The sequence below is a fragment of the Sminthopsis crassicaudata genome, chromosome 3 (assembly GCF_048593235.1).
Source record: "Sminthopsis crassicaudata isolate SCR6 chromosome 3, ASM4859323v1, whole genome shotgun sequence".
Taxonomy (NCBI): Eukaryota; Metazoa; Chordata; class Mammalia; order Dasyuromorphia; family Dasyuridae; genus Sminthopsis; species Sminthopsis crassicaudata.
Window position 1 is genome coordinate 407,635,590 of NC_133619.1, and position 16,679 is coordinate 407,652,268.

The 16,679-nt window shown below is 34.9% G+C and overlaps 1 protein-coding gene across 14 annotated transcripts in view; it reads left to right on the forward strand.

The window, feature by feature from the left end:
• Positions 1-16,679, forward strand: part of ANKRD44 (ankyrin repeat domain 44) — a 344,106-nt gene that overhangs the window by 131,725 nt on the left and 195,702 nt on the right. The gene's annotated exons all lie outside the window — the stretch shown is intronic.

Consider the following 16,679-nt stretch of genomic DNA (forward strand, 5'->3'; position numbering starts at 1 on the left):
CATTCTCTACCTTGTGCCAAATAGAAACACACAATTTAGAAGAATTATTATTTTAACTAAAAAAGGATGAGTTTATTTTTAAACTTTTGTTTTCTATAATTTGGGTATAGAGGGAACTCAAATGCCAAGTTTTAGGAAAAGTAGCCATTCTGGAAGTGAATTTTATTTCCAGAGTTGTTTCTTTTTTAAGTCTTAAGATATTTTTGAACTGTGGTAGTCCAAAAGTGGAAAGTTTGGCTTGATTTGTATCCCTGAAAATAAAAACCAACTTCATTTTAAAACTACCCTTGCCTTGTGCATTAGGCATTTGTCTTTGGGATTTTAAATGCCTATTTATTATTTTAAGCATATCCAATTTATTTTCAAGAATTTCTAATGCTAGTACATTAAGATATCAAATGTTTAGTGTGATGGGCATTCAATACATTTTATTGATTGCTGCTGCTGTTAAGTTCTCTTCTTCAGTAAAAATCTGTTAAGTATGTCGAGTAATCACATGGATTTAGATATATTAGAGGTCCAATGTCCTAAGCAAAGCCCCAGTAAGAGCTTGAAATATCATGACTGACCTTAAAAGGCAGGTAGGTATTAGTCTTGTCAGGATACCTACCACATAGTAGGTGCTTAATCAATGCATGTTTATTGTATCCATTAAAAAAAAAAAAATGTCAGTGAATGTAAAGGACCTGTAGTCTCTTCAATTATAACCCTTCTCTAGGAGGAAATCTCCTTCCTTTCTGTAAAGTCTTTTCTCTGTGAACAGGTTTCTTAGGAAGCTTCTGGAGCTTCCTGCCAGCCTCTCCCTCCCGACCACTATCTAGACTCAATCTCCCAGCCAGACTCTTCTCCAGGCTCAATGTTGCCTCTTTTATCCTTGCTGAGAATGGGCGCGTAAGAACTCAGGGGCTTGTGGGAAAATTACTTCAACCAATGAACTTGCTCCTTTTAAAGGTTGTGTAAACTTCTCCTTAGAAGTTCAAAGTTGTAAACTCCCCTTAAAGTCTGAACCAAAGGTGCAACTAGAGAATTCTTAAATACCGACTTAGAACTTAGTAAGAACCTAACAAGTGGATTTACAACTATGAAAATGACTATGATTTTGCTTGACTGAACTACTATCACTTAAGTTTCTATCTTAAAACCTCCCATGTTATTTTTGAAATGATCAAAAACAACTTAATTGAGTGCTATTGTTTCAGGGACACCTAGTTTAAGGGGCAGGCATAGTGTCAAAAAAAAAAAACCCTCATCTTCCTGAGTTCAAATCTGTCCTTAGACATTAACTAGCTGTGTGACTCTGGGCAAGTCACTTAACCCTGTTTGCCCTCAGTTTCCTCATCTGTAAAATAAGTTGAAGAAGAAAATGGTAAATTGTCTCAGTATCTCTGCCAAGGAGACCCCAAAATGGGGACATGAAGAGTCATATGACTGAAGTAATTAAACTACAAGAACATCTACCTCTCAGCATCATTGTGAGGCTCAATCAGTAAATATTTATTAAGTGCCTATTATACACAGTAAGACTTTATCTGCCTCCTCTGTAGAAATGGGGACACGGGGGCAGCAAGGTGGTACAGTGGATAGAGCACCAGCCCTGAATTCAGGAGGACCTGAGTTCAAATCTGGTCTCAGACACTTAACACTTCCTAGCTGTGTGACCCTGGGCAAGTCACTTAACCCCAGCCTTAGGAAAAAAAAAAAAGAAATGGGGACACATTGGAGAAGGAAATGGCAAACTACTTCAATACCTCTACTAAAAAAATCCCATAGACAGATCCTTGGAGTCAGAGTTGGACGTGATGCAACTGGACAACAACAGCTATGTTCCAGGCACTGTGTTAAGGCAAACAAAGATGCAAAAAGAGGCAAAAGACAGTCTCTGCTGCTCTAAGAGCTTACAGTCTGAAAAATCAAATGAAGTAAATGTTTGTAAAGTGCTTTGCAAACCTTAAAGAGCCAAGAAAATGGTAGCAATTATTATCACTTTAGTCCCTGGTTTGAGTTAGCCAGACTTTTAAACACTTCCTCCTTCTCTGAATAGTAATAGAACCACAGATTTCTAGAGCCAGAAGGTATTTGGGGAGATTCTTTAAACCTAAAATTATTTGCTGTTGTGCTGCAAGATACCTTGCAATTCATCTAGTCCAATCCTTTCCTTTTACAGATAAGGAAACTGAAGCTGAGAGATTTGACTAGCTCAAGATTTTTGTTGTTTAGTCATTTCATTTATGTCAGATTCTTCATGACTTCATTTGGAGGTTTGCCATTTGCTTTTCTATCTCATTTTACAGATGAGGAAACTGAGGCAAACAAGATTAAGTGACTTGCCCAGGGTCATATAGCTAGTAAGGGTTTAAGGTTGAATTTGAATTCAGGGATTTCTGACTCTGGACCCTGTCTAGCTGTCCCTAGCTGCTCAAGGTTACTCAGCTGAACCCAATTCTCCCAACTCTAGTTCACCACTTGTCTCTAATTCTTACTAAAAAGGGAGGGAATCGACTCACATTTTGTTATCTAAGATACATAACTGGAGCATAAAAATCAAAATATCTGCATGTTTTAATTTCTGTTATTGAGTTTGTTACATGTCATGCTATCAATACAGCCTCTTATAGGACTTTCAGGTCTTTCAGACTCACTCTAAAGTCTGACAACCTCTGTGTATGGGACAGTGGTTAAGCCAGTTCCTTTAGGGGACAGGATGCTAGCTAGCATCTGAGCTTATGGCATTTCCTGTCATCTAGCTAATGGAGCAGAGTAAGTCCGAGTTTCACAAGAGAAAAAGTAAAGAGAGAAATTTGCAGAACTTCCGCTGTTTTGCTGATAGTTGTTTGAGTATATAGATGGAGTGACTGTTTTAGAGAGAACAGTAATGAGTGTTGTGGGGCCCCTGTTGAACATTTGTGAAGGACCTTCTCGGTACAGTATATCCTCCAGAAAAAAAACCAGTATGATGAGAGCCATGAACTGAATCACTCTTAGCAAATACCATAAAAGATTTGTGATTTTGCTCTTTTATTAGCATCAGGACATAGTATGTGGCCTGGAAGCTGAGACTGTCTCGATAATTTAGACCTGAAAATATTCAGCATGATCAGAGTCAAGAAATTTATTCTGTTTTCTACCCTGCTCATCTTACTGTGATTATGAGATACGAGTGCCCACAGCTAGTAGAGAAGCAGGGCCATGTGAATATAGACTTAGAAGAATGATAAGTTGTAGGAAGCGAAAGAAGTAAGTTCTTAGTCTTAGTGGGCTCTCAATAATATGGTTGTATCCTTTCCTCACTCCTCATGTCTTTCTTGTATTCAGAGAAGGGAGATATAGCTAATTTATGAGAAATTCAATTAGGAGTTTGGGGATAATTTTGCATAACTTATCAGTCCATTCCATCTTTTAGTATACAAAAAATAATTTGCTAATTTCTTCATGTACTCTGAATTGTGGAATATAATTGACAGAGCCCAGAAATGCAATCTGACTCTGGTTTCCTCATGATATCTAACAAACATTTTTATTATTATACTAATAAGCGCTAATTTCAAAATACTCTTTTTTAATTTTTAAAAACACTTTTATTGTTCTTTTGAATTTTTTATTGCCTAAAATTCACCATTTCCTCCCCTTTATAGTCCCGTCCCTCTCAAAAAACCATACCTGAAACTAAAAAATATATTTTTGTATGAAATATTTTCTTTCTTTTTTGTTTCTTTTATATTTTTATAGCTTTTGATTTTTTCCAAATACATGCAAAGATAATTTTCAACATTCACTTTTGTAAAATCTTGTGTTCCAAATTTTTCTCCTTCCCTCTTTCTTCCTCCCCTCCCCAGACAACAAGCAATCCAATATAGTAGGTTAAACATGTACAGTTCTTCTAAATATATACCATATTGTCATGCTGCACAAGAAAAATCAGTTCAAAAGGTGAAAGAAAAAAAACACAACAAAAAAAACACAACAAAAACAAGAAAAGAAGGTAAAAATATTATGCTTTGGTCCATAATTCAGTCTCCATAATCTGGAGGAAGATGGTTCTTTTTATCACGAGTCTATTGGAATTGCCTTCAATCACCTCAATGTTGAAAAGAGCCAAATATATCACAGTTGATCATCACATAATCTTGTTGCTATATACAATTTTCTCTTGGTTCTATTCATTTCACTTAGGATTTCTGAAATCAGCCTCCTCATCATTTCTTATAGAATATTCTATTGCATTCATAAACCGTAACTCATTCAATCATTTCCCAACTGATGAGCATCCACTCAGTTTCCAATTTTTTGCCACTACAAATAGGGCTGTTATAAACATTTTTGCACATGTGGGTCCTTTTCCCTTTTAAAAATATTTTTTAAAAAATGAATTCACAAAAGAAGAGGAAAAAATCAGTAAAATTGATCAACATGATGAAAAAATTTATAATATAAGCAATATTTCATACTACTAGATCCCTGCAAAGGTATAAAGGGAGATCTCATATCTTTGAGGCCAAGTTTGTTGTTGTGGTTCTTGTTCTTTCCATTTGCATTGTTGTAGTCATTGTGAATACTGTTTTTTTGGGTTTTTTTGTTTGTTTATTATTTTACATCAGCTTATGTAAGTATTTCAGTGCTTCTCTGTATTCATTATATGCATCATTTTTTTTTTTTACAGCGCTATGATATCCATTATGTCAAAATACTTCTATTATGGCCACAATATATCTTAGAATTTTAGAACTAGAAGAAATCTTGGAGGTCATCTCATTGAGCTGAATCATTCTATAGGTCATTATCTCTGCATAGAAACTGAACCCCATGAGATGACAAGTTCGTGTTTGATTTCACAAAACTAACATGTAGTTTAGTTATTATTTGTAATATTAGTATTTTTATTCAAGTCTTTAATTATGTTTTGGTTTATTTTAACCTTTTAGATTATTTAAGTCCCAGGTACTGTGGAATTAATTCAGTTAAGTTTAAGATTTGATCTCTATCATTTGAAAAAAAATCATTGAAAGGGGAACGTGGGGGCAGTTACTTGGCAGGATAGCAACAGGAAAATACAGCATCTGGCAAAGTATGTCTCTCTTTTTTGTTTTGCCCTTTATGGACGTGACCTATTTTTGAAATGTTGTGATTTACATTCAGTGTCATGGTGGCAAGTTAGACAAAACAGAATTGCCTCCCTGGAGAAGGCAAGGGGGACCAAGGGAAGAGTGCCAGGAATTAAAGGAAGTAACCTCAATTTCACCTGAAAACATTAACATCTCCAAGGACAGGAGATTTGGAGTCTCTCTCTCCCTCCCTCCCTCCCTCCCTCTCCTCCTCCTCCTCCTCTTCTTCTTTTTCTTCTTCTTCTCCTTCTCTCTCTCTCTCTCTCTCTCTCTCTCTCTCTCTCTCTCTCTCTCTCTCTCTCTCTCTCTCTCACCTCTCTCTCTCTCTCTCCCACCTCTCTCTCTCTCTCTCCCACCTCTCTCTCTCACACCTCTCTCTCTCTCCCACCTCTCTCTCTCTCTCTCTCTCTCTCTCTCTCTCTCTCTCTCTCTCTCTCTCTCTCTCTCTCTCTCTCTCTCTCTCTCTCTCTCTCTCTCTCTCTCTCTCTCTCTCTCTCTCTCTCTCTCTCTCTCTCTCTCTCTCACACACAAACACACACACACACACACACACACACACACACACACATATAAATAAAGAAGGAAGGAAGCCAAGAGACTGAGCTTAAGTTAACATTCAGTAATAAAGCAGTAATCACAGAATAGAAAATGGCATTTACTTTTACAGTGCTTAACTAGGCAGCTTTAGGGAAAGCATATACAATTATCCCTTATCCATGTCAGGGTTGGGGGGATAGTACCTTCTCGATCTGAAAAATCCATGTAAAATTTTTTTGGCACTCCCTTTGTACCAGAGAAGTAGTGGCATTTTTTTTCCTTTTATGGGGTGTTTATCATATCTTATTGTAAAATTTGGGTTGATACACAATATAATACATAAATTTTATGCATTTCTGAGTTCCTAAACTTCTGTGTCAACTGCTGGCCTTTGTGTGATGATGTAGCTTCTGCAAAATTCCAATTTAATTTCTTTCTTTCTTTTTTTTTTTTCCTGCTAAGGCAACTGGGGTTGTGACTTGCCCAGGGTCACACAGCCAGGAAGTGTTAAGTGTCTGAGATCAAATTTGAACTCGGGTCCTCCTGACTTCAGAACTGGTGCTCTATCTACTGTGCCACCTAGCTGCCCCCCTCCCCAATTTAATTTCTTATGCTGATCTGGGCTATGTGATGGGGAAAGTCAAGATTTGAAAGGGATAATGGTACTTCAATTATAAAGGAATTCTATGAAGATTTCACAGTGAATACTACATACTTTTGTCACTTTCATGCCATCCCTTCCTCCTTTCTCCTTTAATCAGAAATCTTCAGTGGCTTTCTATTGTCTATTAGGACAGAGTCTCATAGACTTGTAGAATGTTTGAGAGATCATTGAGGTTGATTTGCCTAATTTCAGCCTTTTAGAGATGAAACTAAACTAAGGGCCTGAAATAAGGGACCTATCAGGTCATACATGCTACAAGTCAGTAGAAGAGTGTATCTTAGAACTTGGATCCTTGAGTTCTGGACTAATGTTTTTGCCTCTATACACTGTCACCCAAATGCTTTTCCTGATATTTTAAGGCCCCCAGTAATTATCTAGTTCTAGCCTGTAGTTCCAATCTTATCTCTCACTATTCCCTGGTATGAATCTTTTGTTTTATATCTAAACTGGTCTATTCATTTTCCTCAGAACACATTCTTATTTAATCACTCCTGCTTTTGAACTATTGCTTTTCTGCCTGGCATATAATAGAGGTTTATAAAAGTTTGAATTAAATTATTGAATGCTGTCCCCTCTTTGTTTATAATTTTCCCCTTCAACTCCAAGATTCCAGTCCTTTAAGATAGGCTCAAGACTCATTTCTATTATTATTATCATTATTTTTTTTTTGGATTGTATCTTTGATTTCATTGGGAATTGACTGAACCTGAGCCAAGCAGTAGATGTATAAAGATCATTATCTGAAACTGAAAGGGACCTCAAGATATCCCATTCTGTTTGCAAAAGAGGAACTTGTCAGAGGGAGCTACTCAAAACCAAATCCTCCTGAGTCTGGGTCTGTCTGCCTTGTCCAGGCTGCTTCTTAATCAGTACTAATAAAAATAACCCTTACATAGCTTTTTTTTTTTTTTTACTTACAATGTGCTTTTCAGCAACTCTACTCTCCCAAATATATGAAACATTTTAAAATTAGTTTATATTTCTTAAGTTTAGACAGTAACAAAACAAAACAATAGCAGTTTGTCATTTCTGAGATTTAAGTGTTCACTCTAACAACTTAATAATTGGCTCACTTTATGTGAGCTGATTCCAACACCTCCCTGGATAATATAGAAATTATCTCCATTTTACAAACAAGACTCAAAAAACATCATAGAAGGAATGTATTTTGCAAGGCTATATATGTAGAAATTAGCAGAATATGAACTCAACCCAGCGTGTGATTTCAAATCTAATGTTTTCTACTAAATCTTGAAATCTTCTGCTAGCCCATATGTGCCTCTGCTACATTATAGAGTACCTAACTTCTAAATTTTGGCAATTTTTGTGTGCTTCATTAAGTTATTAATTACTTTTAAAATACAGAATTGGATTTCATCTTGCTCTTCACAGTGTTCCTGGAAAATATGATGAAGTAGATTGTCTTTTCCCATGTAGGAACAATACTTTCAGGGTTGTGTTTCAGAGCAGATAATGAACATCAAATAAATCACAGCAATGACTTAACAGTTTGCCCTGAAAACAAAGACACAACTATTATATCTCCCTTTTTAATTATTTAAAATAGTCCAAGTTATGTTCTAAGTTTGAATAACATAGGTATACATATTGGTAAAGAAGGGAATCACACAGACTATAAAATTTATACTATACCAAAACATAGATTCATTATATATAAATTTAACCTACAACAAATATATAATTCTTGTATATTATAATGGTATAGTACTTATATTTATGAATGATATTAAGTATAGCATTTATTAGGATTTTAGGTGGATTGTTTCAATGACTTTGTTTCTTCAGATTTCCAGGACAGCTATTTGAAATCCACAACTTTTTTTCTTCATCAGTTTTACTAGAGCAAACTAAAATATTCAGAACTATTCTACTGATTTCAAGTTGTGATTATCCTTTTAAAAATTAACCTCTAATTGTCCATTTGGACCATCAGATGGTAATTTGAAATGTAAGTCTTAAGACAATAAGATGCCAACAAAGGTGGGAGTCAATATGGTACAATGCAAAGTGATTTAGAGGTGCTATGATGCAGTAGAAAAATATTTAGGATCAGGAAACCTTGATTTCAAACCCCAGCTCTGCAACAGTCAACGAGTATTTATGATGTTATTATTTGTGCTTGGAACTGTGTTAGACACTAAGGGATACAAAGAAAGTCCCAGTCTTCAGGGAGATTACTCTTATCAGGGGAGACTTAGGAATTATCTGTATTACCTTGGACAAGTAAATTAGTCTCCCTAGACCTTAGTTTGTTTCCTCCTTTATAAAATGAAGGGGTTAGGTTAGATATGTGCCCCTTTCATTTCTAAATCGATGGATCTCTGTCAGTTTTCCCAGAACACTGTAAATTGCATAATTCTTTGTATTCTCCATTGCCCTAACCACAGTGCATTAAAATATATTTGCTGTGGTGTATTTGTGATCCCAGTGTTTTTGATAGCTTAGTGGTAGAAAGTATTGATTTTTAAGATTTAAGGATTACTTTGTAAATTTTATATTTTAGTCATTAGTAGGCTTTATAACTCGTAGGCTTGTCCAAAACAGTACTTTGGGGGGATAAAGACTCTGGAGTAAGAATGACTACTTATATAAAATGGATAGATAGAAATATATATGCAGCTTTGAAAACGTTGACATGTTATGCAAGAGGGAGGATGTTAGAATATGTCTTCTTGATCTGAATTAATTAACCAAGTTCTATTGCCATATGATTACCAGTATTTCCACTTTTACGAACTGGTCCACTTAGACACAGATTGGATAACTTTTCATGAAGTCATATAGCAAAGCATGTTTCAATCTCTCTGTTTGCTGTCTATACTGTTTCTTTCCTTCCTCTGTTGTCCAGATAAGAAGAGTGAACTAGATTAAATTAGAATCCTGGCTCTCCTGTTGGATTGTTATTTCTAGCAAATGACTTAAAATTTCATGTTTTCCCTTCTACTGACTATGCCTCTTGGGGTAGAAATATCTATAAAGATTATGAGCTTTACAGCCTTGTGCATAGAGCTGTGGATTTTATAAAATCAAAATAGGTCTAGGAGTGAGGGGGGGAGGGAATAAGATGAATCAGTAAAAATCCATAGGCCAATAACCTTATATTATAGTTTTGACACTCCTTCCCCCCTTAACCAACTTTTTATCTGAACCGTTATAATCATGACAAGTTTGAGTTTGTGCCTTATGGCACAAGTGCTAATGAATAGTGTTAATAAACAGAAAAATGTCTAAAAGAGGCCTCTAGAGGAGAAGAAGAAACAAAAGACATATTTCTAACACTGGAAGACAGGTTTCTGAATAATTACTTCAGAGCTCTAATCATGTAAGCTGTCTTTATGTTGGAAAAGTCAATAAAGACCGGTCTCTTCCACATTCTTAGGTTAGTTGCCTTTTAATATGAGCAGTGATTTATTAGGGAAGGTAGATCATGCAGTGGATAAAGTGATGGGCCTGGAGGCAGGAACACTCATCTTCCTGAATTCAAATCTGACCTCGGATGCTGTCTCCTCAGTTTCCTCATCTGTCAGATGAACTGGAGCAACTCCAGTATTTTTACAATGAAAATTCCAAATGGATCCTGAAGAGTCTGACAGCTGGAAATGACTGCATTATTTATTATATATACATAAGCAAATTAACTATAGGCCATTGCTCATTAATGTTATAATATATAAACATTATTACATAATATTATTCTATAGTATTGTTTTATAGTTATATGTGACATAATTATAACATATAATAAATAATATAGATAATAACTAAAATTTAGTTGCAATAATTAGAGGTAATGAATTATTACTTATGAAACAAAGTTCATAGAAATGTATGATATCTGTAAAAATTTCACTTTTTTATATCTGTGATTACTCAGTACTTTATACAGACCTAAAAACATTTAAGAAAAATCATTTTCAGATTACAGATGATTATCTTTATTATTTTTCTGGGATAGATTTTCTCTCCAAGAAAAGAATAATTTGTATTTAGGAACCTTGCTTACTGGTGTCCTTTGAGCAGGTTTTCAAAGCAGGAACTTTGTGTATAGTAGTAAATAGCAAGTTTTGCTGGTTAAATCTAATGACTTGAACCAATTTTGACTGTCTTTTGCAAAACTATAAGTGCTGGCTGATGCACAGATCAGTTGTTACCTAATAAAGGGTTCCAACTTAATCACTTAAGTGGATGATTTCAAGCAACAGCATTATTGCTACAATACCTATTAACCAATAATAATGTCTTCCTGTCTTGCCTACAGTTGTCAGATGACCAGTGTCTGGGCACATGGTTAGAGACATAGTGTTCATTTCAGGTGTGTGTGTGTGTGTGTGTGTGTGTGTGTGTGTGTGTGTGTGCACATGCCCTTACATTTTCTTTTAGGCTTGAATTTCTTAGTAACCCAGTCTGCCCAGAAATAGGTAAATGAGATATCGGGAGATTTAAAGAAATTTTTAAAGATACAAATTGCTCCTTAGTCAAAATTTAGTTTTTCACTGATGTTTAGATGACTTTTTTTTTTATTCTATTGGTCTTCTTTCCTACCATGGTGCTCTGCAAAGAATTTAATGCTGGTATAGGGATGGTTTTTAATCTTGCTGTGGTTTTAATGCATGCACAGATGACTTGTGTAAGAGAGAACACTGAAGTTTTACATTCTAAACTCATATATCCACGGCTTATAATTTTATAACACTTTAAAGTTTGAAAAAACATTTCCTCATACCAGCCTCATCAGATAGATAGTACAAATATCATCATATCCATTTTATTGATAAAGAGAGCTTCAAATTCAGGGATCCTGAATTTAAGTCCAGCACATTTTAGACTATACTGCATTTTGTTGTTGCTCAGTTTTGTGTCTGACACTGCATGACCCCATTTGGGGTCTTCTTGGCAAAGATATCATTTGTCACTTCCTCATCCAGCTCATTTTACAGATGAGGAAACTGAGGCAAACAGGATTAAGTGATTTGCCCAGGGTCACACAGATAGTGTCTGAGGCCAGATTTGAACTTAGGAGTCTTCCTGACTCTATCTATTACTCCACCTAGCTGCCATGTACTATATTTAATGGTATTTTTTGCTTTGTCAGTGAAATGACCAAATGACCAAGATAATAATGCTACCTCTATGATCGATTCTCTAACAATAGTGACAAGACAAAGGATAAGCTGAAGTTGGTAAAGAAGGCAAAGAATAATAAAAGGGGATTAAAAATTATATTGGAGAAAGGAGAATCACAAAAGGCTAGTTTATTGGTGAAATGGATAGATTTATATAGCATTATTCTTACCAAGATCTCAAAATGAAAATCTAAAGGCTCATTCAGATGTCGTATTTTAAATGAAAACTTATTTAGAAATAACAGTTCTGAATTTTCTGTGTTCAAAGAGTGTATTGAATAAAGAGAATATTTTGAGACTTTCTGTAATTGTGTAACATTGAGTACATTTTTTGTACCCTTTGCCTGATAACAATTTACTCTCTTGCTCCCTCTAGTGTGAAAATTGTGGTTTAAATTAACTCTGGTTCAAATCAGAAAGCCCAGTGACATTTGAATATAAATTCTTAATAGTTTAGGGTAGAGTTAAAGGAACAACACATAGGATCCCATGAACTGATTTTCTATGATGAGAGAAAACACTCAAAAATGCAAATATGAGGACTTAAGAATAAACAATTCCAATGAAGTTAGTAGATGTGGCTGCACAGGGAACTCATTATCACAAATTGTTTAAAATGACAGGTATGAAAGATTGAAGTAATATGTGTACACAAGTATGTCATCATCTGGCAAGAATGGTGTCTAAGGAGTGCTCAAGCTAAGATTATAAACTGGGACTAGGGAGGAAAACTAAGGTCAATAGGTATTGTTTTTATATTTTAAAACTACATTGAGGAAAAGTAAAATCAAGAAAGAATTCAACCACTGTGGAATTGTAGAAGTAGATGCGAATGGGATGATGATAATAGACATTACAGACAAGGTAGAATTACTTAACAGTTGGAATTCTTGTAATTGTTTTCTCTGCCAAGGAGCAAGACCTTTGGACTGAAAAGGACAGAACAAAAATAGATAATAGGAAGTTAATACATTTTATTATAAGCTCCTTGGGAAAGGGACTATCTTTTGCCTCTTTTTGTATGTCTCCTCCTCTGTTGCCCCAGTGCTGGAGAGACATTAAAAACTTACCTAGATCCCTTAAAGCAAAAGCAATGTAATGACTATACATACTTATAATGGGTTTTGTTTTTCTTGTCTTCTCAATAGGTAATGGAAGGAATAAAAAACTAAACATAAAATTAAATTTAAAAAAAGCAATCCAAGTTTGTAGGGTCATAGATCTAAAAGAGAATTTGGAGATTTATTTTGACTTCTTATTTTATAGGTGATAATAGTAGCTAATGTTTATAAAGTACTTTAAAACTTTGAAAGCTTTTATATATATTTTTTGTCTCATTCTTCAGATGAGGTAACTAAATGCCCAAAAGGAAATGATCTGTCTGTGACTACACAGGTAGTAATAAGTAGGCAAGAAAAATATCTTTGATAATTTAAAAAGAATCTTTGTGATACGTGAATTTTCTGGGTGGGAAGAAGGGGAAAGATGTACAGAGAAAGTTGCCAATATAAAAACAAAAGATATTAACTAAAATTTATATCAGAAGCATGCAGACTTAAATCCAAATCCAGTGTTTTTACCACTATACTACTTCCCAAGATGATTGGCAAAGAGAAAAACTTCATTTTGTTGATAGTTGGTCTGATGAAGCCCACTCCAAAAATCTTTGACTCCCCAGCCTTAGACCTCCTGCTTGAGAATGTCAGAACAGAAGGCAGCTCTCTCTAGAAGGCTGTCAGCCTCTCTTTTGGTTGAGATGATCAGAGGCTGTTGGCAGCTGCTTCTGAAAAACAATGTGACAATTCACTAACCTCTCTCTGTGCCATCAGTCAAGGAACCACTATGGGCATCCTTTTAAATGAACTTGAACTGTTGAGTCAATGTCCTTTCTGCCTTCCTATTTGCCTACATAATGATTTGAATAACTTTTAAAATGTGAGAGGTGTTTCATTTTATTTAAGCTAAGCATTCATTAAAAAAAAAAAAAAACAAAAAAACAAAAACAACTTTGGTTAGTCACTCTACAGTTAAATAAACAGAGCACCCTAGTAGAAGGTATGACTGTATTGATGTATCTTATATGACTTCTGCATTTAATTTCCCTCTGATATGGAATTTTTGTAGCTTTAACTCTTGTTACTATTTAATGTTTATTCAGTACTTCCTTTACACTTCATTATACACATATTTAAATTTATTTTGTGCACTGCTACTCCTGATATGTGTGAAACTTCAAATGGAAATACTTAAATACTACTAGAATTAACTCTATGTTGGTACATTGGTAAAGGTAAGAAAGTTACACAGCAAATCTCAGTTGTGTTTTTGTAGCTCTTAAAATATTAAAAGTGAAAGAATTGGAAAAATATAGAATACTTTACTATTTTAGTGGGGAAACGAGGTCTTAAGTATTAATTATGAAACAAATGTTCTCTAGCTCTTAAAACAAGGCAGTATTATTTGGATGCTGATTTCCCCTATAAGATGGCAAGTAGTTTATTTACTAGAAAGTATTGCATTAGTCTCGACTTTTTTTTGGGGGGGGGGGAAAGGGAGAAGCAGAAGCCATGGTAGAGTTAATGGAACTGACCAAGAGCACCAAAATTTAGAAAACACAAAAATGTATAGAAGGAAAAGATTCTTTTCTTGACCTGTTCCTTCTTTGGTTGCAGGTTATGTTCCAAGGTCTTACCCTCACTGGCTAAGGTCTTGCTTGATTTGAAGGCACATTTAGTAGCTACCATTAAAAGCCTAGTAAGGATTTTGGGGGGGGGTGTAGGAGGAGGGAGATATTGGAAATATCTGTTTAAAATAACAGGAAAAGGAAATAAATGCTAAAAATGTTTTATTCATGTGTTATTTTCTTCCAATGGTGTATGTTTATGTGCACATACATATATGCATTTATGTAGCACAAACATCTTTTCCCCCCTAAAAATACATCTATTTTTCTAAAAATTAAGGCTTAGTTTTCTAGTAGTTTTTTTTTTCTTTTAAAACAATGGTGATTATTTTATGCAAAGGGCCATGTATGACCTGTATGAACAGGACCCACAAAAGTGAATAAATGTCTGGTTTAAAATCATAGTGCTGTTTAGGAACCTTACTGGAAAGAACAATGCCATAATCAGATTACTGAAGCCCTTAGGCTGTGCTGCTCTCTTTAGGTTTGAGGAAACAAGTAGTTTCTGTTTCAGAGGAAACGTGTAGGGGGTGTATATGTACATAAAACTGGGACTCTCCAGACCTGAGGCTTTGACACTTCATAGGTCTCTAAAGAATTCCATTCTTGGTGGATGCATGATCCAGTGTTCTGCAAATTAAATAGACCCGGTGGAGATGAACGAGCTGTCTAAACACATCACTCCTGTCCTACACACTGGTTCTACTCTTTGGTCCAAGTGTCCCCAACAACTCTTCTCGGGAACATTCCAGGCATAGCTTAGAACTATTTACTTTTCTTGATGAATGAATACAGAAAGTAACAGTGTAGTCTACAGATCCCTTTAAGTATATGAGTGATGATCTACCTTGCTCTGCAAATTCCTGGTTGCATAGATGACAGAGAGATTAATTTTAACATGATAGAAAGGTTTGGCTTCAGAGTCTTGGTTCCACAGCTGTTGATAGAAGAAACTGGATTTTTCATTCAAAATCCCCAAAGGGCTTAGATACCTCCTGTCATTTTTTTCACTGTTTAGGGCTCAAAAAGGCATAAAATATTGTATACTTTTATAGCAACTTGGCTGCTATGGTGTTTAGAAAACAGCTTTTTGGATTTTTCTAGAGAAGAGTAAGCTTTTATTTCATGAAGTTTCTTGACACATCCTTCTACCAAAGTGTCTTATGGCATGCAAGTCTAGAAATGTAAAAAAAAATTATCTTGAAAAAAGTGGCTAACATAATTATCTTTAGGAATTAGACAATATATCTCCTAAAATAAGTTAGACAATGTTTGCAGTTTGGAGAGGCATCTTTTGTGATTGAATTATAGTGTGAGACAAAAATATCATTCTCACTCAAATTTTTTTTTGTTGTGAAAATAGTCTGATTTCACTATTGACAACCTACCTCTTACACAGGGAATGACCCAAAAAGTGTCACTTGTATATGACCGTAGTTAAGTCATTTAATTTCTCCAAGTAACACTAGATTAGAAACTTCTAATCTATTTTGGGAGTAGAAATCTCATCATACTAATGTAATCACAGATTTGGACCAAAAGAGCCCCAAGGATTGCTATGAAATATCTCTGAGATCCTTTGTCATCCTTTAAAGCCTAACATGCATGTCAACTGTTAATATTGACATTATTGAATGAGAGGAAGGGGAATTACTTAAAAAGCAAGTTTTTTGATAAGACAGGAAAAGAGAAGATGAATACTACAAATAAAGGGGTTATTCTTATTTTTAACCTTGCTAGTCAACTGTCAGTCTTTTGACCCACTGATTTCTCTTCTTTAATCTCTTGACCCTCTGCCATGTGGCAATTAAAAACTGAAAGACATAGTTTCTGGCATTTTAATCATTTTATTAATAAGACCAGCACATTATTAATAAAAAATGGCCATTTGGCCATCTCTCTTAGACCAAAGATAATCATAACAGTGGGTTCAGGACTTATATGCTCTTTTGGAAGAGTAGTGACAATCAACTTTGACTAGTTAACACAATAGAAGGTGGACTGTATTAAAATGAGGGGCTGAAAGTGATATCTTATTAAATCTTATCAAGAATGTGAATTTTTTACTTAAAAAAATCAGGACTTTAGAAGAAGGAGAGAACTCCAGATCTCCCCAAATTATTAATTATTAAAATCATTTCTCTCACCCATACCTACCCTGAATATCTATCCCCAGATGAAGATATTTTGTTTTTATTGTCCTTTTCCTTTATTGGTTTTCCCCAGAGCATCTAAATAATCAGGAAACTTCTGATTAGTAATAAACCTAATCTCAATCATTCTTTTATTGACTATCACTTTCTCCACAACGGTAGTCCTAAAACTTCTATTTTCTCTTCAAGTCCCCAACTCTCTACCTCCTTTCCCCTCATCCTCAGCAAAGGATTTCCCTCATTTCCTCCCTTATCAAGAAGATTGAAACCATTTAAAATAACATTTCCAACTTTCCCTCTCAAAATTTCCTAGTGTCCTCATTTACCCTCTCCTTTTTCCTTCTAGTCATAGAATGAAGTAAACCTTTTCCTTGCCAAGACTGTACTTTTTACTTATAA